Here is a 19,084-nt window from a genome sequence, read left to right as displayed (position 1 = left end):
TGTATAAATGCATAGGGTGTCCTTGAAGCATGTTATGAAAACAAAATAGATTAGGAAAATGATATTATTTGCAAACAAACTGAATAACAGTATCAAATCTGGTGGGGTAGCACTGTGCAGTCATTTGAAACCAAGACTTAATAACTTCTCTGGGAAGGGAAAGAGGATATTCTTCTTAGCTGGCAGTAAACTTCCCTGCCTATATTTTTGCTCTGCTACTGTTTCAGTCTTCTTTAAAAAAAATTTATATGAAGCTCCAGCTCTGTTATGTGTTTGCAAGCTCCTTGTCAATCTCTTGGGGTCTCTTGGAGTTCTGGTGCCTGTGCTGGATGAGGCTTTGATCTCCACTCCTAGCAAAGAGCAGCTGCTCCTTTTTTCTGTGCCTGTGGACCTGAGGTGTCCATCAGTCGGGGGCAGTTACATGCTAGAGCTCCCAGTCTCGCGAATTATTGAAGAGGGAAGATCCTGCTGCTCTCCCATGCTCCATCCCTCTTCAGGCTGCATAGTTCCAGCTGTCCTCTTCATTGTCTCTAGATCTAACCTGATTCAACTTGGCAGCACTAAATAAAAAAATAATTCCAAAACAAAAGCAAAGCATAGGGTTTTTACTGCTTAGTAAGTTGAATTGGCTTTATTGTACCAATAGAGCATCATAAGTTGCACAAGAGAGGAGCTGAAGCTGTGTGTGTGGGAAAAGGGAAACAGACCAGGAAGGGGGAGAAAGTGGTGGAGCAGGACCATTGCATCTTAAAGCAACCAGCCTGGTGGAGCAGGACCATTGCACCTTAGAGCAACCAGCCGTCCCTTTAAGCAAACAAATCTTCTCTGTTACGCCTCTGGCTATACTCATATCATCTCAACACCTCTCTGTCTCCAGGCTTCCTTTTGCCCTGCCCCTGATGTTCTGCTATTGCCATTTTACAGCAGAAGGCACAATCAGTGGGTCTCTTGACCTGGCAAGAAATTGAAGTCAGTTGGGTGGCTAGAGGTGAGGGTCTGAATCCCTGGCCATTCCTCCTTATCAAAAGGGGGAACTAATCTTTTATCCTCCCTCTTAATTCCTGCTCTTATATGGTAACTGTAGTTCTGCTTATGAGCACACAAGAGTATTTTAATACTGAACAGCAAAGGCTGAGTTTTGGTATCTTTCTCCTGTCCTCTCATCCATGAACTATTACAAATAATCTGCTAGCCAGGGGGCAGAATGAAGGTTGCCTTCATGTGTTGCTGCCCTGCTGCAATCTCACTAGTTAGCTGCCAGAATTCTCTAATTTCTAAGATAAATATGTTAGCATTTGGATATCAAATTGCAAAACCCTTTTGACCATATTCATATCCAGCAGAGCTCCTAATTGGAGTTTTTATTAAATTTTTCTTTGTATTCAGGACTAGTAAAATGAAAATATATTATGCTCTTTGAAAGCTTCAAGCTAATATACACCAAAGATTAGCTTGCTTCTACATAATAATCACGTGGCACTTAAAAGTCACTGTGCAGACTGTGCATGGCACTCAGGGACATGGTTAAAAGCAGTGTAATCAGCTTTCAGTCTGGTCTTCCCCTTTGCATGCATTCAGACTAGTCAGACAGAAATATTCTACTCACTGGTCTTGCAGAGTTCACTTAATGACTCACTTTTAAAATCTTGTAATGGCATGGTACAAAGGCAGAAAATAGCCCATATAACATCTTTGAAATGAAGTAACACACTGGAGTAGAATGCTTCTGAAGGATGATAGATTAACTGCCTTTCAGATTAGTCCCAAATAATTTTTAATTATCTACATTTTGGTCAGTACCTCTTCCTCTTGCGGAGTTCATGCAGACTGCACTTTCTTTGTTCATATTCTGGGAGTATTTTTGTGGTATGGAATACTTGGTATCCATAATACAAGCTGTGCTATTTAGCTGTCATTAGTTACTTAAGATATTTGTTATTATTTCCATTACCTAATTGGAGGAGAATAATTTATAATCAGCAGGGTGAGTTTGGCTTCCTGAATAAGGCAGTAATTTGTGGGATGGGATTTAGCAGGAATTGGAATTAGGACAGTTTCCCTTTCCCTGATTATACAGGTCGTGTCTTTATAATCAATCCTGGAAAGTTAAGTTATTCTTAACACTTTAGGAAGGGAATATCTTGATTTTAAATACTGTATTCTATTTTTAATGGAATGCAGCTCTGCACTTGATATTTACTGTGAGAAGTATTGTCAGTACAGTTTGGTTTATGTCAGGGTGTATACAACATGAGCATTGTGTCTATCGTGTACTTGGATATCTTTGATCTCTGGGCTGTGGCTCTTCAAGCCACCCATCAGTTTGAACCTGTAAGAACTGTAGACAGAGGCTAAAGGTTTGGCACAGGGTTCTAGTTAAAGCTACTCCTTGCTCTTAAGGTGGCTTTTTGGTACCATCTGTTCTGTGGTAAGTGTTGGGAAATGAGTTAGGATTTTTGACAGTTAGGAGCCAAGAACTTATTGCTACTACCACTTTTGGTTGGATTGGAAGTGTTTACAAGGATACATTTAATGTTAAAATCAGGGTAATGATGAGAGTCAGGATTGGTTGGAGACTTCAACTTCTGCTGAATTTATATAGCAATATTACACTCTGGGTAGGAGTGTTATCTTTGAACAAATCAATGTCATTACGTTGTTTAAAATATTATTTCAAGCTTCAGTTTTGGACTGTTTTTAGCAAGTTATTCTTTGGTGAACAGTTTTAGTTCAGTCTGTATTTGGCTTTAAAATTGCTTTTTGAACTCTGACCAGTAGCAATGAGAGACTGAGGTTGAAATAAAAAGTGAGAGGACAGTGCATGGAGCCTCTCACTGGTCAGTGATGAGCGTGGGTGTTTGAGTATTGCTTGGAGGGCAGTTTTGACCTCCAATGGGCTTGTACAGAAATGGTAAGTTAGATGTTGCAGTGAATCATCTTCAGGAGGTGCTTGCTACTCTTCATGCATTACACAGAGGGACTGGTGTGATCTGGTTTCTGACTCAGGTGTCTGCATTAAATACTGCTGCTAGATGGAATTAATCAAGTATTTTTATTTTTTTTTATCTTGGCAGTAGCACTAATGAGCATCAATTGCTTTAATTTTCAGTAATCTAATCCTTGTCTGGAATTTCTTCAGATTGTTTTGGTCAGTGATTGATCTTCTTGTCAATTATTTTAAATCATGTTTTGAGTCCTTTTGGCAAATATGGAAATATTGTGAAGATGGGAAAGCTGGAGTGAAGGTAGGTTAGTTCACTCCAGCTTTGTTCAGGCTTGATCTAATTCTGAAGAAAACACCTTTCCACAAAATGTTGGGTGGAGACATCCCAGATTCTGTAGCTCAGCCAGTCTGGCTATTCCTGTTGGAAAATTTTATTTCGTTCATTCTTCTGTTCAGGTCAACTTTCTGCTTGTTTCTTCTTTCTGACACATATACAGACTCACCTGATTCCTATACATTTGATAGAGTTTTCCAAACAAGTTCAGGTGTGTGAAAATATTCAATAAGCAATACCTAATCACCCTGCCCCACACCTGAAAAGGAAATTGTAGTGGTGAAGGGGCTTGAACAGGAATTGAATCTTGCTTATCTGAGGGTTAGTATTAACACAGAATTCATTAATCTGCTGCTCTGGCTCAGGCAGGCATTTTCATTGCTCTTTCCTACTTCTTTCCCTTCATCCTCTTGGCTGCTTGTCCTTGTCTGGCTCTTCTTCCACCATGGTTGTGAGTATGACTGCAGAATATGTTGGACTGGGAAACTGTTCTGGATAGAAAAATTATTATGACATTGGTGGTACAGATTATATTTCAGCTGATTCACTTCCTTAGGAGACTACACAAATGTTTGTGCTGGGAGGACACTGTGAGAACCAGGATTGGAGATGGAGTAGGAATAGCTTCAGCTGGCAAAAGCACCACTGCTGCCAAAGCCTCAGCCCCAGGAAAGTGCTGTGAAAGCAAAGGCAAAGCTGATCAAGTGACCAGATAGGGTGTTGGCAGTGGATCTACTTGGAGCAGGGTGTTGGACTAGGTGAGTTCCAGAGGTCCTTTCCAACCTTAATTATTTTGTGGTTGTATGATTCAACCTTAAATCCTGTTTCAGGCATCCTTTGACTCCATCAGGCCTTTGCATGCATTTAATTCAGCACAAATACAAAGCAAAGATCAAAACTGTTCAACAGAGATAGAGGCCCTCTGAACATTTGGTATGCTCAACACAGTAGAAAAAAGATCACATACACACAATTTTTATTTATTAAGAAGAACTTTTTGTTATTCTTTTCTGCCTTATCGTAAAGACAGCACTATGTAGGCTGTTGTGTTTTGATTTGTTACCATTTGTTGTAAATGTTGTGAAAGCTGAAAGGGTGATATCTAGGTACAAACTGCAGGTAACCCTCTACCTGCACCACTGTCAAATTTTCTGTGATACCCATGCCCGCTTTTACCATAGCCAATGACAAAGCAGGCAGTGCCTTCTGTGGTATAAGACTGTCCTTGAAAGCTCTGGTATTATCTCTCAGGATCAGGGCCACATTGTAGTGGTAGTAGGCTGTATAGTGATGTTGAACATATACCTGTTTCCTTCTTCCTTGCTCATGAAGCTGTTGCTGAGAGCCCTTTTCCTTTCCAGATGTGTGGCCTCATGTGCAAAATGCAGAGGGAGCAAAAGAGAAGGCAGCCCCACTCTAGCTGCAGTAATGCAGACATCAAAGAAAGTGCTGAAGTCCCTGGTTCCCATCCATCTGGTGTGTCCCCCTGGTATTCCAACTCTGTCAGTCCCTACTATTTTCCAATGAGATGATATCCAAAAAGACCACAACATATTGCACAAAGAGATCCGAGGTCAAAGGAGGAGCACTTTGTCCAGGGCTCAAAGCGATGTACCCTGCTTTTTCAGCAGCCTCCACAATATCAATTAAAAAAAACCCATAAAATTCTTTTTAGTATGCATGAAAGTAAAAACAGAACATCTAATGGTAAAATGTAAATATAATGTGTATTATTTTGCTGTGTGGTTTGCTGCCTCACGTGGCTCTGCTTCCAGATGTTCATGGTGGGAGAAGATCATATGTACTGACCAGCCCCTGAGTGGGGTGAGGCAGGCTGTAGTCACAGCACCTCCATTTGTCAGTGATGTCACTGGTGAGACAAAGCAATCCTGAAGGAGAACTTGCTCTTTTAAAGGAAGGCAGGGAGCCATTGCACATTTAATGTTGCCATGATACATACTGGTTATTTGAACTGGAGAGGGCAAAATACTTTAGGCCTGTTGCTCAGGTTTTATGAGTTTATTTGGGTATTGCTGATAGCTTGCTCTGTCCCCAGCTCTGTGCCTCACCCAGGATGTGCAAGGTGCCTCTGACTCAGCTGCTGCATCACCTCAATTTACATCATGGTTGTGGTCTGGAGTGTAATAGGGCTGATTCATGTTGATTCACCAGCAGCTCAATCTCCATACAGTCCATGCTAGACAGAAACCTGGGACATTTTTTTTTCTCCTTTCTTCCTATCTGAGGTATTCCTACTCTTTACCACTCTTTGCCCTTAGCTAAGCTTGACTATGGGGAGATTCAGTGTTCTGCAGTGAATTGCTCAAAATTCTTCCTTCTCCTGCCCCACCCTCACCTTTCCCTCATTTCAAGAGACTCTCTTCAGTCTTCAGTTGCAGAAGCACAGTATCAGATGGGTCCTGCTGCGCTGCCAACCTGTGCATGTCTGCAGGGGCTGCCCCTTCAGTTCTTGATGGCCCATTGAGGCAAGTATTTGGCCATTTTCTTTCCTTTGCCTTTCCCCCCCCCTTACTCAGCTGGGTCCTAATCTGTTCCTGTGCCTTTTAACTTCATGCAGAACTGAAGAACATTATGACACAACAACATTAAAAGTATTGCAAAATGCTCCTGTATTTTCTGCACAGCAGCTGTGGACAAAGCTCACAAAATAATGTGTTATTATGAGATGCAGGGGGAAATAATGCCTGTTGTGCACAGGCTGCTTCCTTGCTACAGTGAATGCTCCTTTCTGACCCCCTGTTCTCTGCAGGGCAGAGGCACCCTAAGCATTTCTCTAGCTCACCTCACCACTTTCCTCCTTCACCCTATACTCAGCCTTTCATTCCCATCCCTGCTTCATCCTGCTGGCTTTGTCCCTGCAACTGTGTGCCAGGAAGTGGATTGAACCCTCTCGCTGAAATAATCAAAGCTGAAGGGAACTCCATTTCTGAGGGTTATTTATATTCCTGATGGCTGCAGCAGGACAGCACCATCATCTGGTTATCAGGCAGTGCCTGGCAGAGAAAGTGGTTCTGGCTTGGTGTGAACCTCTCTGGTGGCTTTGCCTTGCAGAAGACTAAGTTTTGTGGAGCTGCTCCTGCCTGACAGGGGCCTGTCAAAGGAGCTTCAGTGTAATAAGAGTAGGGCTCCTGAGGATTGGCTCAATGAGGCCTTGAAGAGGTGGTGGGGCAGGATGAGAAAATGGGAAGATAGGTGGAAATGAAGGTATGAAAACTCAGTGCATCCAAACAAGGCTGGGAGTGCTGTCAGAATGGAGATAGGATTAGAGGAGGCTTTACTGGGGAGGGAGAAAGCTGAGCATCAGATCAAGTAGAGGGGTGTTGAAGGGGAATATCATATTCTCCTAGACAGGTATAGCTAGAAAAAACTCTGACACACTTCCAAGCACATTGACTTTCAGGGACATGGAGATGAGTTTATGTGCCTGAAAATCTATCTGCTTCCTGTCTCTTTCATTTAATAAAAATAGGACCTGCCCTTACAAATATTGCCTTGGTCATATTCTCAGGCCATCACAGCTCTAAAAGCCACATGAATACAACCAGAAGTAAAGACAGAATGATGTGTAGAAAGCTGGCAGTTGGTGGAAAAATTCAAAGACAATTCTTCTTGCCAGCTTTCCTGAGGATGTGTTAAAAGCAGGCCTCTAACTTCCTTAAGTAGTCTCTGCCCAGCAGTAGATTTTACATTCTCTGGGCTCCCTCGAGCTGACCTTTAATGTCTAAAAATGCTCACCTAGCAGTCTATCACTGAGTCCCTCTTGGCATTCATCAAAATTAGCCGAGCTACCCAAATAGTAGATATGATGAAGATCAGTCCTTTTCTGTTACCTTTCTGCACATTTTCCCCTGATCTTTACTGCCTGATGCTAAATATGCCCAGCATTTGTGTCAGAGCTCTGTTCCTACGCTTGCCATGGCACAGGCACTGTGTGGAGGAAGTCCCCTAGCCTATGGTAACACACAGCCCTTGTGTTTTGGGTTAGTGAAGGGTGAGCAATGATATACAATTTCAGGGAGGATCACTGGTTTGCAATCTCTCCAGGAAATTGTAATGTTCACTTAGACACTATCCTTAGTCTGAATATCTTAAGCCCCTGGTGAAAAGATAGCCACAATTTAAGTTAATTGTACAGTTACTGGAAACAATGAGAACACTCTTTGTAATCAGTCCTCCCACTCATGGCATCAGCTGGTTTTGTATCCCCACTATCTCACACCACAAACTAGTGGGGAGAAAACAGTAATTCTTGACTCTCCTTTTTTTTTTTTTTTTTCCAGGTGGAGGAGGACAGTGTTTGCCTTCTGTGGAGCTTTATTCACCAGCAAGCTTGCATTTAACTGCAATTTTCACGTGTCTCACAAAAGATTATCACGAGTCCTGAGAAATGTCAGCAATGGGACTGTCACTTTATTGTGAAGAAAAACAAAAAAGTGAAACTGAGGGACTTTCTGTCTCTAGTTTTAGGCTTAGTTTGTTAAAAACTGTTAAATGGGGAGATGAGCTGTTTTCAAAAGGCTTTTTGATAAAATGCAATCCAATGGTAATGCTTCCATGTTTTTCTCTTCCATTTACACCACAGGGCTGTGGAATGGGTAATGAGGCAGCATTCTGTTTCACCAGTCCTTAAATCCTGAGAAAGCAAAAGAGAAATAGGCTGTTTGCCTCCAAAGTGCTAACAGTCGACTCCAAAGGATCCTTGAGCTTGTCACTGATAGGAGAATGCTCTTCTTCAAATGGAAGAACCCTGTTTTGGGCTTTATGGACTTGAGCACCAATGCTGGCAAGAGTTAGATTTTGCTGTGCAATGAACTTTTCCCTGGGTATTCAGAAAGAATTTTCAATAGCTGTGCTTGTTTACTCCCCAAAGCAGGAATTTCTATGTGCTTTCTGTGGACAAATGCTGGTGAAAGCAGATGCCAAACCATGGCACCACATTAAGGCCAGAAAAACTGCTTAAAAACCAGATTGTTCCTCTTCCCTTTTCTCAGTCAGTTGTCCCTATTCTTATGGAAACCTTCATACAACTGCAGCATAAGCATTTGTATGACTTTGTGGGGAACTGTATTGCAAAAATTGCACATTTTTTCCCAGGGGCTGTTTTTCATCTGGATCAGTTCCTTGATCTGGTTAACCATGCAGCCACACAAATATTTATGATGGCACAGTACAACAGATGATCTGGGAGAAATTGTGGGAGTGGGAGAAAGTGGGGAATGCTTTATTGGTAATCACGTTCACTTAAAAGAATACCAAACTGTAGCCTAAAGAAGAAAGGAATAGCAGTGGGATGACACATCTGAGAAGGGAGTTGAGGCATGTGCATTATTATTCAGAAATGAAAATACAGCTTCAAATATCAAATGGTGTCATTACAGGGGGTGAGTATCAGCTGACACAGCCATTTCCAAAAGTTGCAGTCTGCAGGCAGGGATTTTCAGTATTTTGGTCTGTCTGAAACTTCACTTTGAGGGAGCTGGGAAGCAGAAGATGGCAAATGGTGGATCCGTAGGGGTGCAAAAGGAATGATCTGCATGTAGATGAACCTGTGCCTCCAAGTGATCTACAAGTTCTGAAGTGAGATGCTATATGGGATTGTTTTGGATAAATATGCTGGTGTCTCTGTGTGTTTGTGAGTGTGCACAGATGGGCTCTTGACTGGTGTTCTTCTCCTGAAGGTACTAATTGTGAGTTTCTTTTGAACTGGTTTGTCACCAGGAGAGCATTGCATACAGATTTACTTACTGCTATTTTCTTAAGAAGCTGTGCTACTTGTAGCACTCTTCTGGGCCCTGCACTCTGCAGTGGCACAATAGCCTGCCCAAGTCCTCACAGAAAGATGATGTGGCTCCTTGTTCCATGTTCTGGTGTTCCTCCTGACTTCTGTCACTTGGCACTTGGGCTTGTGTGGCTTTGGGAAAGGACCCTCTCTGTACCTGCCCAAACCCACCAAAACTGACTTTGCTGAGACTTTGATGGCCTCTGACATTTGCTTAAATATGTCTGAGTTTTATGCCAATATATCCTAGTTCCAGTGCATTCAGGTTGAGAGGAGAGAAATTGAATAAATGTTGTTTCCTGCTTCCTGAGGCTCTACTGCATTTTATAAAACCCTTCAGAGACAATTTCCCATCCAGAAGGGAGCTCACATCATGCTTTACCATTATTAAGCTAAAGCAGTTGCCAAGTCCATTCAGAGCCTTACAGCTACATGTGTACTGAAATGCCTTTCTGGACAGAGGTTCAAAATGCTGGGCTACGTCAATGCTGTAGTTTCAACTCCCAGTTTGTATCTTTTTTTTCTCTACAGGATCCAAGGTATAACTTAGACACATCCAAGCTAATTTTGAACGTGTTAACTCAGTTTTCTACAGCAGTCTAGGTAAGGAACAAGGAGTTCATAAAAAATGTCCTGTCAAAAAATCAAGGTAGATTAAGCAGCAACGAGCTCCATGGTGCTACAGGTTTCTGACTGGTCCAAAAGACAAAAGTTTGGTTCTTTTCACATGATACAGTATTTTGGGGGCTGTCATACCTTTACACTGTGAGGAACTATGCTTCTTGAATATTGCTGAGATAAGTATTCCCTGTTTACACCTGCCTTTTAAGAGAGTCTCTAGCCCACTGCTGCATAGTTGTACACAAGGCAAAAGAAGGGGTTTGTGCTCTGTAGTTAGCTTTGTGGGAGGATGGACTATGTTTAAGTACTTTGATTCCAGACTAAATGCCAAGTCTGATTTAGCCTGGCACGTCTTGTGTTAGTGTTTCCAGGGACACATGAACCAGTTCCTTTCAGAAATGTTTTTTAATGAATGAAGTTCTGAATATCCAAGTGACACTTCATTATTCACAGCTACTTCATTTCAGTAGATGCTGTTTCAGTCAGTATCTCCCTAGCTTTTAAGTGAATAATGTCATTATACCTTCACTTCTTCAGAGGCTCTCAGGATCAAAGATGTCAACTACTCTGTGATCTTCATTAGAAGGGAAAGACAGCAGGGACAGGGCTGGCTCACACAGTGAAAAGATCTTTTAAAACTCTTTGTCTCTTCAGACCATAATATGAAACAGTGACTCTCACTGGGTAATGGATGCAGGGTAAGAAGAAGAACAGGGCTGAAATCAGACAATTTGGTATTTTTTTCTTTTGTGCATGGGGAAGGTGCTTTCCAGATCGTTACAAATGCTTTGTTGCCCCTTCATTTAACTACATTGTAGGAAATCTGATGGGAAGAATGACCTTGGAATAGGTTTACAGTCCCAGCTGCTGTGAATTTAAGGGCAGGATTGTTGGCTTGAGTGAAAAAGAAGCAAAAGTTAATCAATTGCAGGAGCAGAAATACGTACAACTTTTTTGTACTAATCTTGCATCTCTGCATAACTATATCAGGGCCCTGAGGGCACCCCCATTTCTAACTAGCCTTGCCCAGCCCTCTGGGCCTCCCCCCACACTGACTACAGCCCAGGATCCCATGTCAGCCCCCTGGGGCTGTTGGTGTCTGCCCCAGATGCTTCAGCAGAGGCACTCTCCAGCTGCCCACAGCCCTGCTCACTGTGAGTGCCCCAGGCTAGGACCACCATAAGCCTATGTCCCCACAGAGTTACCCAGTGCCTGAGACTCTCTTGGCTTTCCTGGTGCCTCCCCAGCAGCTCTGTTTTGCATTCTCTCATGGGAAGACCCCAGCCTTTGCAGGGCCCTGACAGTCAGGTTGCTTTTGCTGGAATTCAGCCAGCACCTTTCTGAGGGCTTTTTTCCTGGTGCTTTGTCAGACACATGAATACATCTGAGCTGACTAAAAATATTCTTATCTATTATTCAATAATCTCTTCATCTTTCACCTTGCTGCTGGGTTGCTTTGTAAAACTTTAACAATAAGCTCATTTGATTGAAGTGGAGATAAGGAGTCAGCTCATAAGTGCAGATTTTTGCTGGAGAATGATCTGTGAAACCCATGTGTATTGGCCTGTCTGCTTGTTTCAAGACCTACTAACCCTACCATAGGTATTGCCCTGAGAAGCAGGTGCTTGTTTATTTCCTCAGACATTTCAAGTATGTAACATAGGACAAACATGTTCTTTAACCTTTATTTAAAAATATCTGCTACAAAAGCACTGAGCTCTAATACCCAGGAATAGCAAGTGAGCTATTCACCAATATGAAGCAATGCTCTAAACAGAGTATTTTCATCATCATATTTTTTTATTTGAATGATTCTTTTTATCAGAATATTTGGTGAAAGTATTTTACAATGTTGCCTAAAAGAGTTTGAGACAGCCACATGTTTGGGGCTGGCAGAAGGGGAGGAAGGGAGGGTTACTAATGTGAGAAGATAGTGCAGACCACAACAACCCCTTTCCCTCTTGTCCTGTGTTGGCCATTATGACACAGTTCTGGTTTTGGAAATATGTGGTTTCTATTTTTGCTCCTGAAAAAAAAAAAGAAAGGGAATGAATTTTCCAACAACATTGTGATAGGAAACTATCATTGTCCAGCCTGCACATGTGCATGCACTATGCACAGGTGGTGTGAGAATGTCTGTTTTGTGGAGACTTATTCAGCGGTGATAAGGGAAGCCTATCTCTAACCCAGGCTATGGTAGTATGTGTGCTCTGAAACATTTGTCCTACCAACCTCAGAAATCTACAGATACTACAGAGTATCTGAGGGGTTGCCCCAGTACAGATTGGTGGATATCTGTCACCTCCTGCTGCTTTTGCAACCAGTGTGACAGGTGTGATAGCAGTGCCTTTTCCATGCTTACTGAAGAATCTCTTTCACATGAGATATCCCTCCAGGTTTCCTCTGTAAGCAGTACTGAAAAATAAACTGTCTATTTTCTCAGGACTTCCTGGAATCGTGGTCCAAAAGGAAGGCAGGGTTAAAAGCATTTTTTAAAAAAGACTTGTTAGCTAAAAATGAATTCAAAATACCTTACTAAACCTCTTTGGCCTTAACTATACAGAGAAAATATACTGATCTAGCACATAACTTGCATAAACCACAGTTGTGTTTAGTACTCTAAGAGCATGCCACAAATTTCTGTCCTTGTTCATTCCAAGGACAAAATGATGTTTAACATTGGGATAGTTAGAAAACAATTTTACTAATATATTTTAACACTGCATTTTCCTTGTATAGTGTTGAGCTTAGTTATTCTAATTTTGTCTTCAGTAATGTGTTTCTAATATTGTTGTTGTGGCTGTTGTTCCCTAAGGGTATTTGGAAATGAGATTCAGCATTTAAAAAAATGCTTAGATGTAACAGACTTCTAATAATGAAATCAATGAAAAGAGTATTTCTAACTATAAATCCTGAATACTTTATCATTAATACATGAAAAGTTGCTACTGTTTGTTTGCTAATGAGTTTTCCATTTCTGGTGCATGTAACCACTTAATTCTCCTGGGCATATTCTGTGCACATCTGGAAATCTCCATTCAGAAGGGCTAGTTGACATGTTTTCACCAAAGTGTATGTCAGATGTGCTACATGTGACAAACCTTTTAAAACAAGAAGGCAGTGTGGCCAGTACAATGTTACAGTTTTATGATCAAGAAGCTGGTTTAATTTGGAAGCAACAGCAGAAATCTCCTTTGAGATAGAAATAAGTGTAATTTTTCTTTCACTTATCTGGAAAAGTTGGCTTGCTCCAGATCTGGAAGGAGGCATGCATGGCTAGGCAGGATTCAGGAACTGAATGTGTGGCTGTTCTTCACCTGTGTGCAAAGGTGATCCATACCTTGCTAAATATTTTGCCTTCTCAGGAGATGGATTTTTCTCCTGGGGGAGCTCTTCTCCATGCTTCCTTGTTGACAGCAGCTTGTCTGCTCTACCCTGTCTCCCCAGCATTTTGTCTGAACCGTTGAGGCCACCTGGAGGTAAAAGGAAAGTCCCAGACCAAGAACTTTGGGATGGCCAGTGCTCACTTTCCCTGATGGCCATCAGCAAAGGAGAATCAGCAAGGGTGTGAGTGCGGCCTACACTTGCAGACTTCCTGATTTACATACCTGTAGATTACTCAAATAGGATAATGTGTTTAAAAAAGGATTATCTTGCTGGGTCTTGTTTTCCAAATATCAGCCCAGAGCAAGTTTTTACAGCTGATATACAATAGCCTGATAGAAATACTTACGTTAGAAATTCTGCCAGTTCTTTAATGCCAGTAACACCATGGCCACTTAGTCACTGGAGGACTTTGCTGTCAAAATGACTCTTTCTTTTGCAAATGACAATATGTTTGGGGAATACTGCTTGGTGCTTCTAAGAGTAGAGGCTCTGTGCTGGTTGGTGGTTAGCCAAGCCCACAGGTCCTGGGTGCCGATGTCCCTGTGCAGCTCTGCCAGGAACGATAAGGATGGGCACCCATGCAGCACTTTTCATCTTCAAGAAGGTTCATAGAGGGTGTGGCACCCAGCTGCACTCACTGTGGGCTGCAGGGCTCCAGTGGCAGCTCTTCTGTGGCTCGAGGCAGGAATGATCCTGGTGGTACGTGGGACACATGCTGCCTGTCACTCCACATGTTGCTTGGAGAAAAAGCAGCATGTGCCCTAAGGCAGGACATGTAGCACAGCCCAGCTCAGGCGCTCACTGCTTGCCAGGTTGGCTACCACATCATGCCTGCCTGGAGACAGGACTTCTCTATCAGACTAGATAAGTGACAATATCTTTATTCAGATATTTTTAATGGAAACACACCCAGGAAACATAAGGCTTCCTAAATTCCTTTACAAACACACTCTGTGGGTGACTGTGGGGGATTTTCTACCTCCTTTTGATCTTGATGTAATTTCCCAGACTTGGAGCACTACTGGTAAAGAATACCAAATATGTAAAATTATATTGTGTGTCTGAGTAGCATTTTATGTCCTCATGGAAAAAATGTTGACATGGCAAGCTCGTGACAGGGCACTCTGCCTTTGTGGTACTGCTGAACAACCTTTCTATGGACATGCCCTTAGGAGATGTTCAGAAACAATGGTCTCACATGTTGGTATGGACAGAAGCTATCTAAAATTTGGATAAAAAGGCAAATGTATTTACTGAACCATTCTTGGTAACACAACAGCTTGCACAGTAATATATTTGTTATCACTGGCCTGATTTAGCAGCAGGTTATGTTCAGCACATAATGAATAAAAATTCATGAAAAATAATATTGTGATCTAAGACCACTGAGCTTTAGCTAACATGGTACATTGCCTGCTTTCAGTTAGGCTCAATTTAATGAAAATTAGTGCCAGTTGTGTTTCATTAGTACACCAAAAATAGAGCTGTGTTTTTGTTTTCCAGAAAGTTGCTGAATCACATCACTGTACAGAGTATATTCCTCAAATGGTCTTTCTCTAATGATGGGGGAAAAAAAATAACCCAAACAAAAAGAAAGCAGCAGCAAACCTGCATTAAAAGTAAAAAAATGAACCATATTATGAGGAAAAGTAATAGTATCCTTTTATTTTATTATATTTCTCATACTGCATTGCTTTAGAATTGAAGGGCATAGTGTATTCCTTTTTTACTGCTGCGTGGATTGTACTTAACTATTTATGTTGCAGTGCTACGACCTGCTCTTGTTCCCTGGGAGAAACACACTAAAGTATTATTAGACCTAAGTGCATGGGAGGGAAAGCTTTGAGTACAATTTTTTATGTATAAATATTACATACTTTATACCCATCCTTAGACTTTTACCAAAAGATAAGTTATGTGATACACTCTGGTGGCCAGTCTTTCTACAAGAAGAACTCACAGGTGCAACATGGTGAATAATGCATGTGTGTTTGCCATGCATTGTGATCTGTTTTTTATTTCTGATTGTTATTTTTAATTTAAGAATGCATGTACTGCTTGGTCAAGCTCTGAACAGGTTTTTTTAGCTGCTAGTCCTTTGGTCTCCAAGACTGAAACTTGGTCGGTTTAATAACACCCAGTTTCTGTTAAACTTTCTTTTTTGTCACAGCTGTCTATCTGTTAGAAAAAGAAAAAGATCATATCCTCTGGTTTTTTGGACTATAATAAACACAGTAAGGTAGAGATTTTTGGTACAGATTTGTGTTATGCTCAGCAAACACAAACCTATCTAGGATGGGCCTTCTGGGCTTTATAGCCATACAAATAACTACCAGCTTTCTGGACTTTCAGTACAGGTATACGTGGCTTAAAGAATTAAAAATTTTTGTGTATGCACTTGTGAATTCAAATGCATGTAAATGTTCAGTCACATAGCCTCTACTGACAATAACTATGACATTTCTGTGTATTCTATCTTCTGAATTGGCTCTGCTTAATATGCTTCTCTTATGTTGTCTGTGACATGGTCAGCCTTTTTTCAGTTTTTCTTTTTGTTCAACAGGAAATGCCAGGCTATTCTGATTGCATCTTTCCTTTTCTTCTGGGCACTGCTCTATTACTTTGGCTGTAGGGTTGGAAGATGAAATTCTACCCAACTTCCAGGCAAGCAAATCTCCATCCTGCAGTGTGCAGAGAAGCTGCTGAAATGATGGGACAGAGACTGGGGGAAACACTAAGAAATTCCTGACTCCCTCTAGGGCACAAAGTGTGAACACAAAGAAGAGGGAGGAGGAAGATGGTAGGTGTGAACCTGCAGCTCTCTTGCCCATGCCCTGAGAGGCAGCTCTGGTGCTGTTCCCCCTGTTTGCAGGGCAACTGCTCTGGCCCTTGCATATGGCTCTGCTTCTTAAGACATTTTCTTCCTCTACCTTTCTATTTCCTTTCTCTCAGGATCATCAGTTAAGGTTGTTAACTCCTCTTGCTGAGGAAAAGAAGGCGGCCTGCTCCCTCTATAGGCTTCTCTGGTTGTTGCTTACACGAACCAGCCATCCAGGGGATCAGAGCTGCATGCTTTTGAAGACTGTCAAAAACGCTGAAGTGAGTTTTATTTTGCATTTATTTTAAATTTAGAGATGGTTTTTGTGTGTGTAAATGTGTGAGAATATGCATCTGTGTGTATATGCACGTGCATATGCCTACACACATTCTCTAACACCTATGTATATAGCTACTTTTCCTGCAAAAGTCACATATGGAGCTGTTTTACTGTTTAATTTCAGGTTTTTTTTTAGAACAAGTGCATGATCTTTTTGTGTGAACTTGCTGTGTGTTAATGGTTTATGACAACAACCTCCTGACTGCATCTTACCGTTATTAATTGAAGAGACACCACCTGAGCCAGCAGTTCCATGAACTCAGGCACGCTTCCTCCCCAGTATCCTCTATCCCAACTGCCTTTCTCTCCTCTCTGTCCCAGGACTTTGCCTCCTCAGTTGCACCAGCACTGCAATTTCTGGCATCGTTCTGGTAAGAAAAGCAGCCTGTATTAAGAACACCTCTGTAAACAAAAAGCCTGCTTGTAATTTGGATCAGCTCAGTGACCTGATTTACAGCACAAACCCAAAAACAGTTGCAGAGAAGCAGGAGTGTGAAGAAGCAGCCGGAGGCAAGGCAGGGATGGGAGACAGAGGTTCCCAAGCTGTCCTTGCAGCTGAGTCCCCCTTTTGTATAACTACAGCTGCCACTGTACCTTTGCTCTGGCACAGATATCAAAGGGAATTCCCCTGCACTGCCTGAAGTACCACTTTAGGGAAAAACTGACACATTGGTGAGTTATATATTAACCATTCTAGAGAGTGGCAGTGTGACAAGGCAGTGGTTACTGATAAAAAAAAAAAAAAAAAAAGGCAACATTTCCATTATGCAGAGCATGGGTAATAGCTCCTAGGAAAAAATGACCCAGCTCTTTCCGCTAAATTATACTGTTTTCAATTCTTCCATACTTTCTGAAATGTGAATATATTGTTCAGATGTTTTCAATGCTAAATAAATGCCTTTGGCTGTTTCTTGTGGGTTGCTGAGGGGAGAAGGCAGGAAATGTTTTAGCTAAAATGATGCAGCTATTTCCAAGGAAGTGTCAGCAGAGTAGCATACAAGATTTCAGGAGTTACAGAAAAACAAAATAATTGTAGCAGTCATTCAACACTGTGCTCAGTTTTCCTTCCAAGGTCTGACCTTGCTCTATGTTCAGCTTTATCAGAGATCTGCTGCAATGAAGTTTAGGTTCTTATGTCTCACAGGACACAAATTAATTGCTTTAACTTAAGTTTGAAAGCAGAACCTTGCCAGAGATGACAAATGGGAGTATTATATATCACCAGTTAAATGACTAATGTTTTACTTGTCTTTGAAGTTTCTGGTGAAAGCTGAAGCGTAATGGTGAAAGAGAAAATCATTTAAGTTACATAACACCTCACATATGGAATTGATAATGCTCTGGTTTTATATGGAACACATTGCTCTTCAGTGGTTATATACACACACACATATATATATATCTACCTAATGAAGATGGTTCCATTTGGTGTTCTAGTATGTGCTGTGCATTTATTCAGGAGATTCAGGAGATTTAAACTTTTTGGCTGAAGAGGAGAATTTTTTTATAGAAGATCCTTCTTTTGGTCAATGTATTCCACTACTTAATGAAAAGAACCCCATCTGTGTTTCAAGTCAATTGTTTGGTTTTCAAGAGACATTTTTTGGCTTTCAAAACCACAGAAATGATCCTTGCTTTAGATCAAAATGCCATCTTTTTGAATTAAAAAAAAACCAAACCAACCAACCCCCCCCTTTTTTTTTTCCCAAAACGCTTCTTATTTCAGGAGTAAAATATTTCTTGAAAGTTGTATGTTTGGAATTGAATTGCATGGAATTTATGTAGCCAAGGCTTTAAGCACACTCATATAATGAATAATATAACCAAAATCTCTGAGGTCTTTTTATCAGAAACTCAGCTAGACAGGCACTTAGAGAGACCCTTTTTCTATTCCCGATACTATGGGAAGTATACTCTGCACTTGAGAAGGTGAAATAAAAAGGAATTCAAAAGGATATTTTAAAAGGATAACAAAAGGATGGTATTAAATACTAATGCATACAGGAGAGTTGAGGGTAGGCCATGTCCAGGGCAGGATATTGCTCAAGTGTGTATGGGAAGAGAAGTACTGACAGGGGTTTCCTCTCCACCCCTCAGATCTGCTAACCTCTTCATGTGGCTCAGGGTTGCCCTGGCACGAGGAGGCTACATCTCCTTTCATCCCACCCTGACCTCTTGAAGAAAACAGAGGCATGAGTAAGGGAGATGAATGATTTTGCTTAAATAGCTGGTGCTGGCTGCCAAGGAGGCAACCTGTGACAGAGCAGAAGAGCAGTGAAAGGCAAAAAAGGGTAGTCAGGATTGGGTCAAAAGAAAGGCTAAGCCAAACCAGAGGGAGAAACATTTGGGCAAAGATTTAGCCCAAGGATGAGTGAAGCAGAGTTTCGATGGGATTGATAAAATCCAGGATACAAGTGTACTTAGGAATAGTGTGATTGTTGTTTGCATGCAAGGGCACTGTATGTGTACTAGCTTTGCAGACACTGATCATCTCTAGGCTGGTGCCAGAGGTCTGTCACATACACCAATTTGGAATCCCTGCCAGTTTTCTGACTACAGTGTGTCTGCATGATTATTACAAGTCTGCAGTAAGAAGCACACAAATTATGCTTGTATCTGTTATTCAGACCCCAAGAAAAGTGTAGATCTTTTATGTGACAGTTTTGATCAGTCTTATCAGAGGGGAAAAAAAAACCCCAACTTTGTACTTGCCCCTAAATTAAACATCTGTTGTGATCAAAATACAGTGTCAATTTCTGCTTGTTGGAAATGTTTTGTGTACAGTGTTTGGCAACATCATTTCTCCTCACATGAAGAAGACAACCCAGCATTACTTTTCAG

At 41.4% G+C, this 19,084-nt stretch overlaps 1 long non-coding RNA gene across 1 annotated transcript in view; it reads left to right on the top strand.

The window, feature by feature from the left end:
* LOC115485210 (uncharacterized) overlaps positions 1-8,177 on the top strand; it is a 99,158-nt gene extending 90,981 nt beyond the window's left edge. Inside the window, exons 10-11 of the long non-coding RNA XR_007780001.1 lie at positions 3,835-4,036; positions 7,580-8,177. This is a non-coding gene — a long non-coding RNA (uncharacterized LOC115485210). The remainder of the gene's footprint in view (positions 1-3,834; positions 4,037-7,579) is intronic.
* The last annotated feature ends 10,907 nt before the right edge of the window (positions 8,178-19,084 follow it).

The sequence above is a fragment of the Serinus canaria genome, chromosome 1A (genome assembly GCF_022539315.1).
Source record: "Serinus canaria isolate serCan28SL12 chromosome 1A, serCan2020, whole genome shotgun sequence".
NCBI classification, from domain to species: domain Eukaryota; kingdom Metazoa; phylum Chordata; class Aves; order Passeriformes; family Fringillidae; genus Serinus; species Serinus canaria.
Note: the sequence above shows the minus strand (reverse complement) of the source record. Positions and strands in the feature narration are given on the sequence as shown.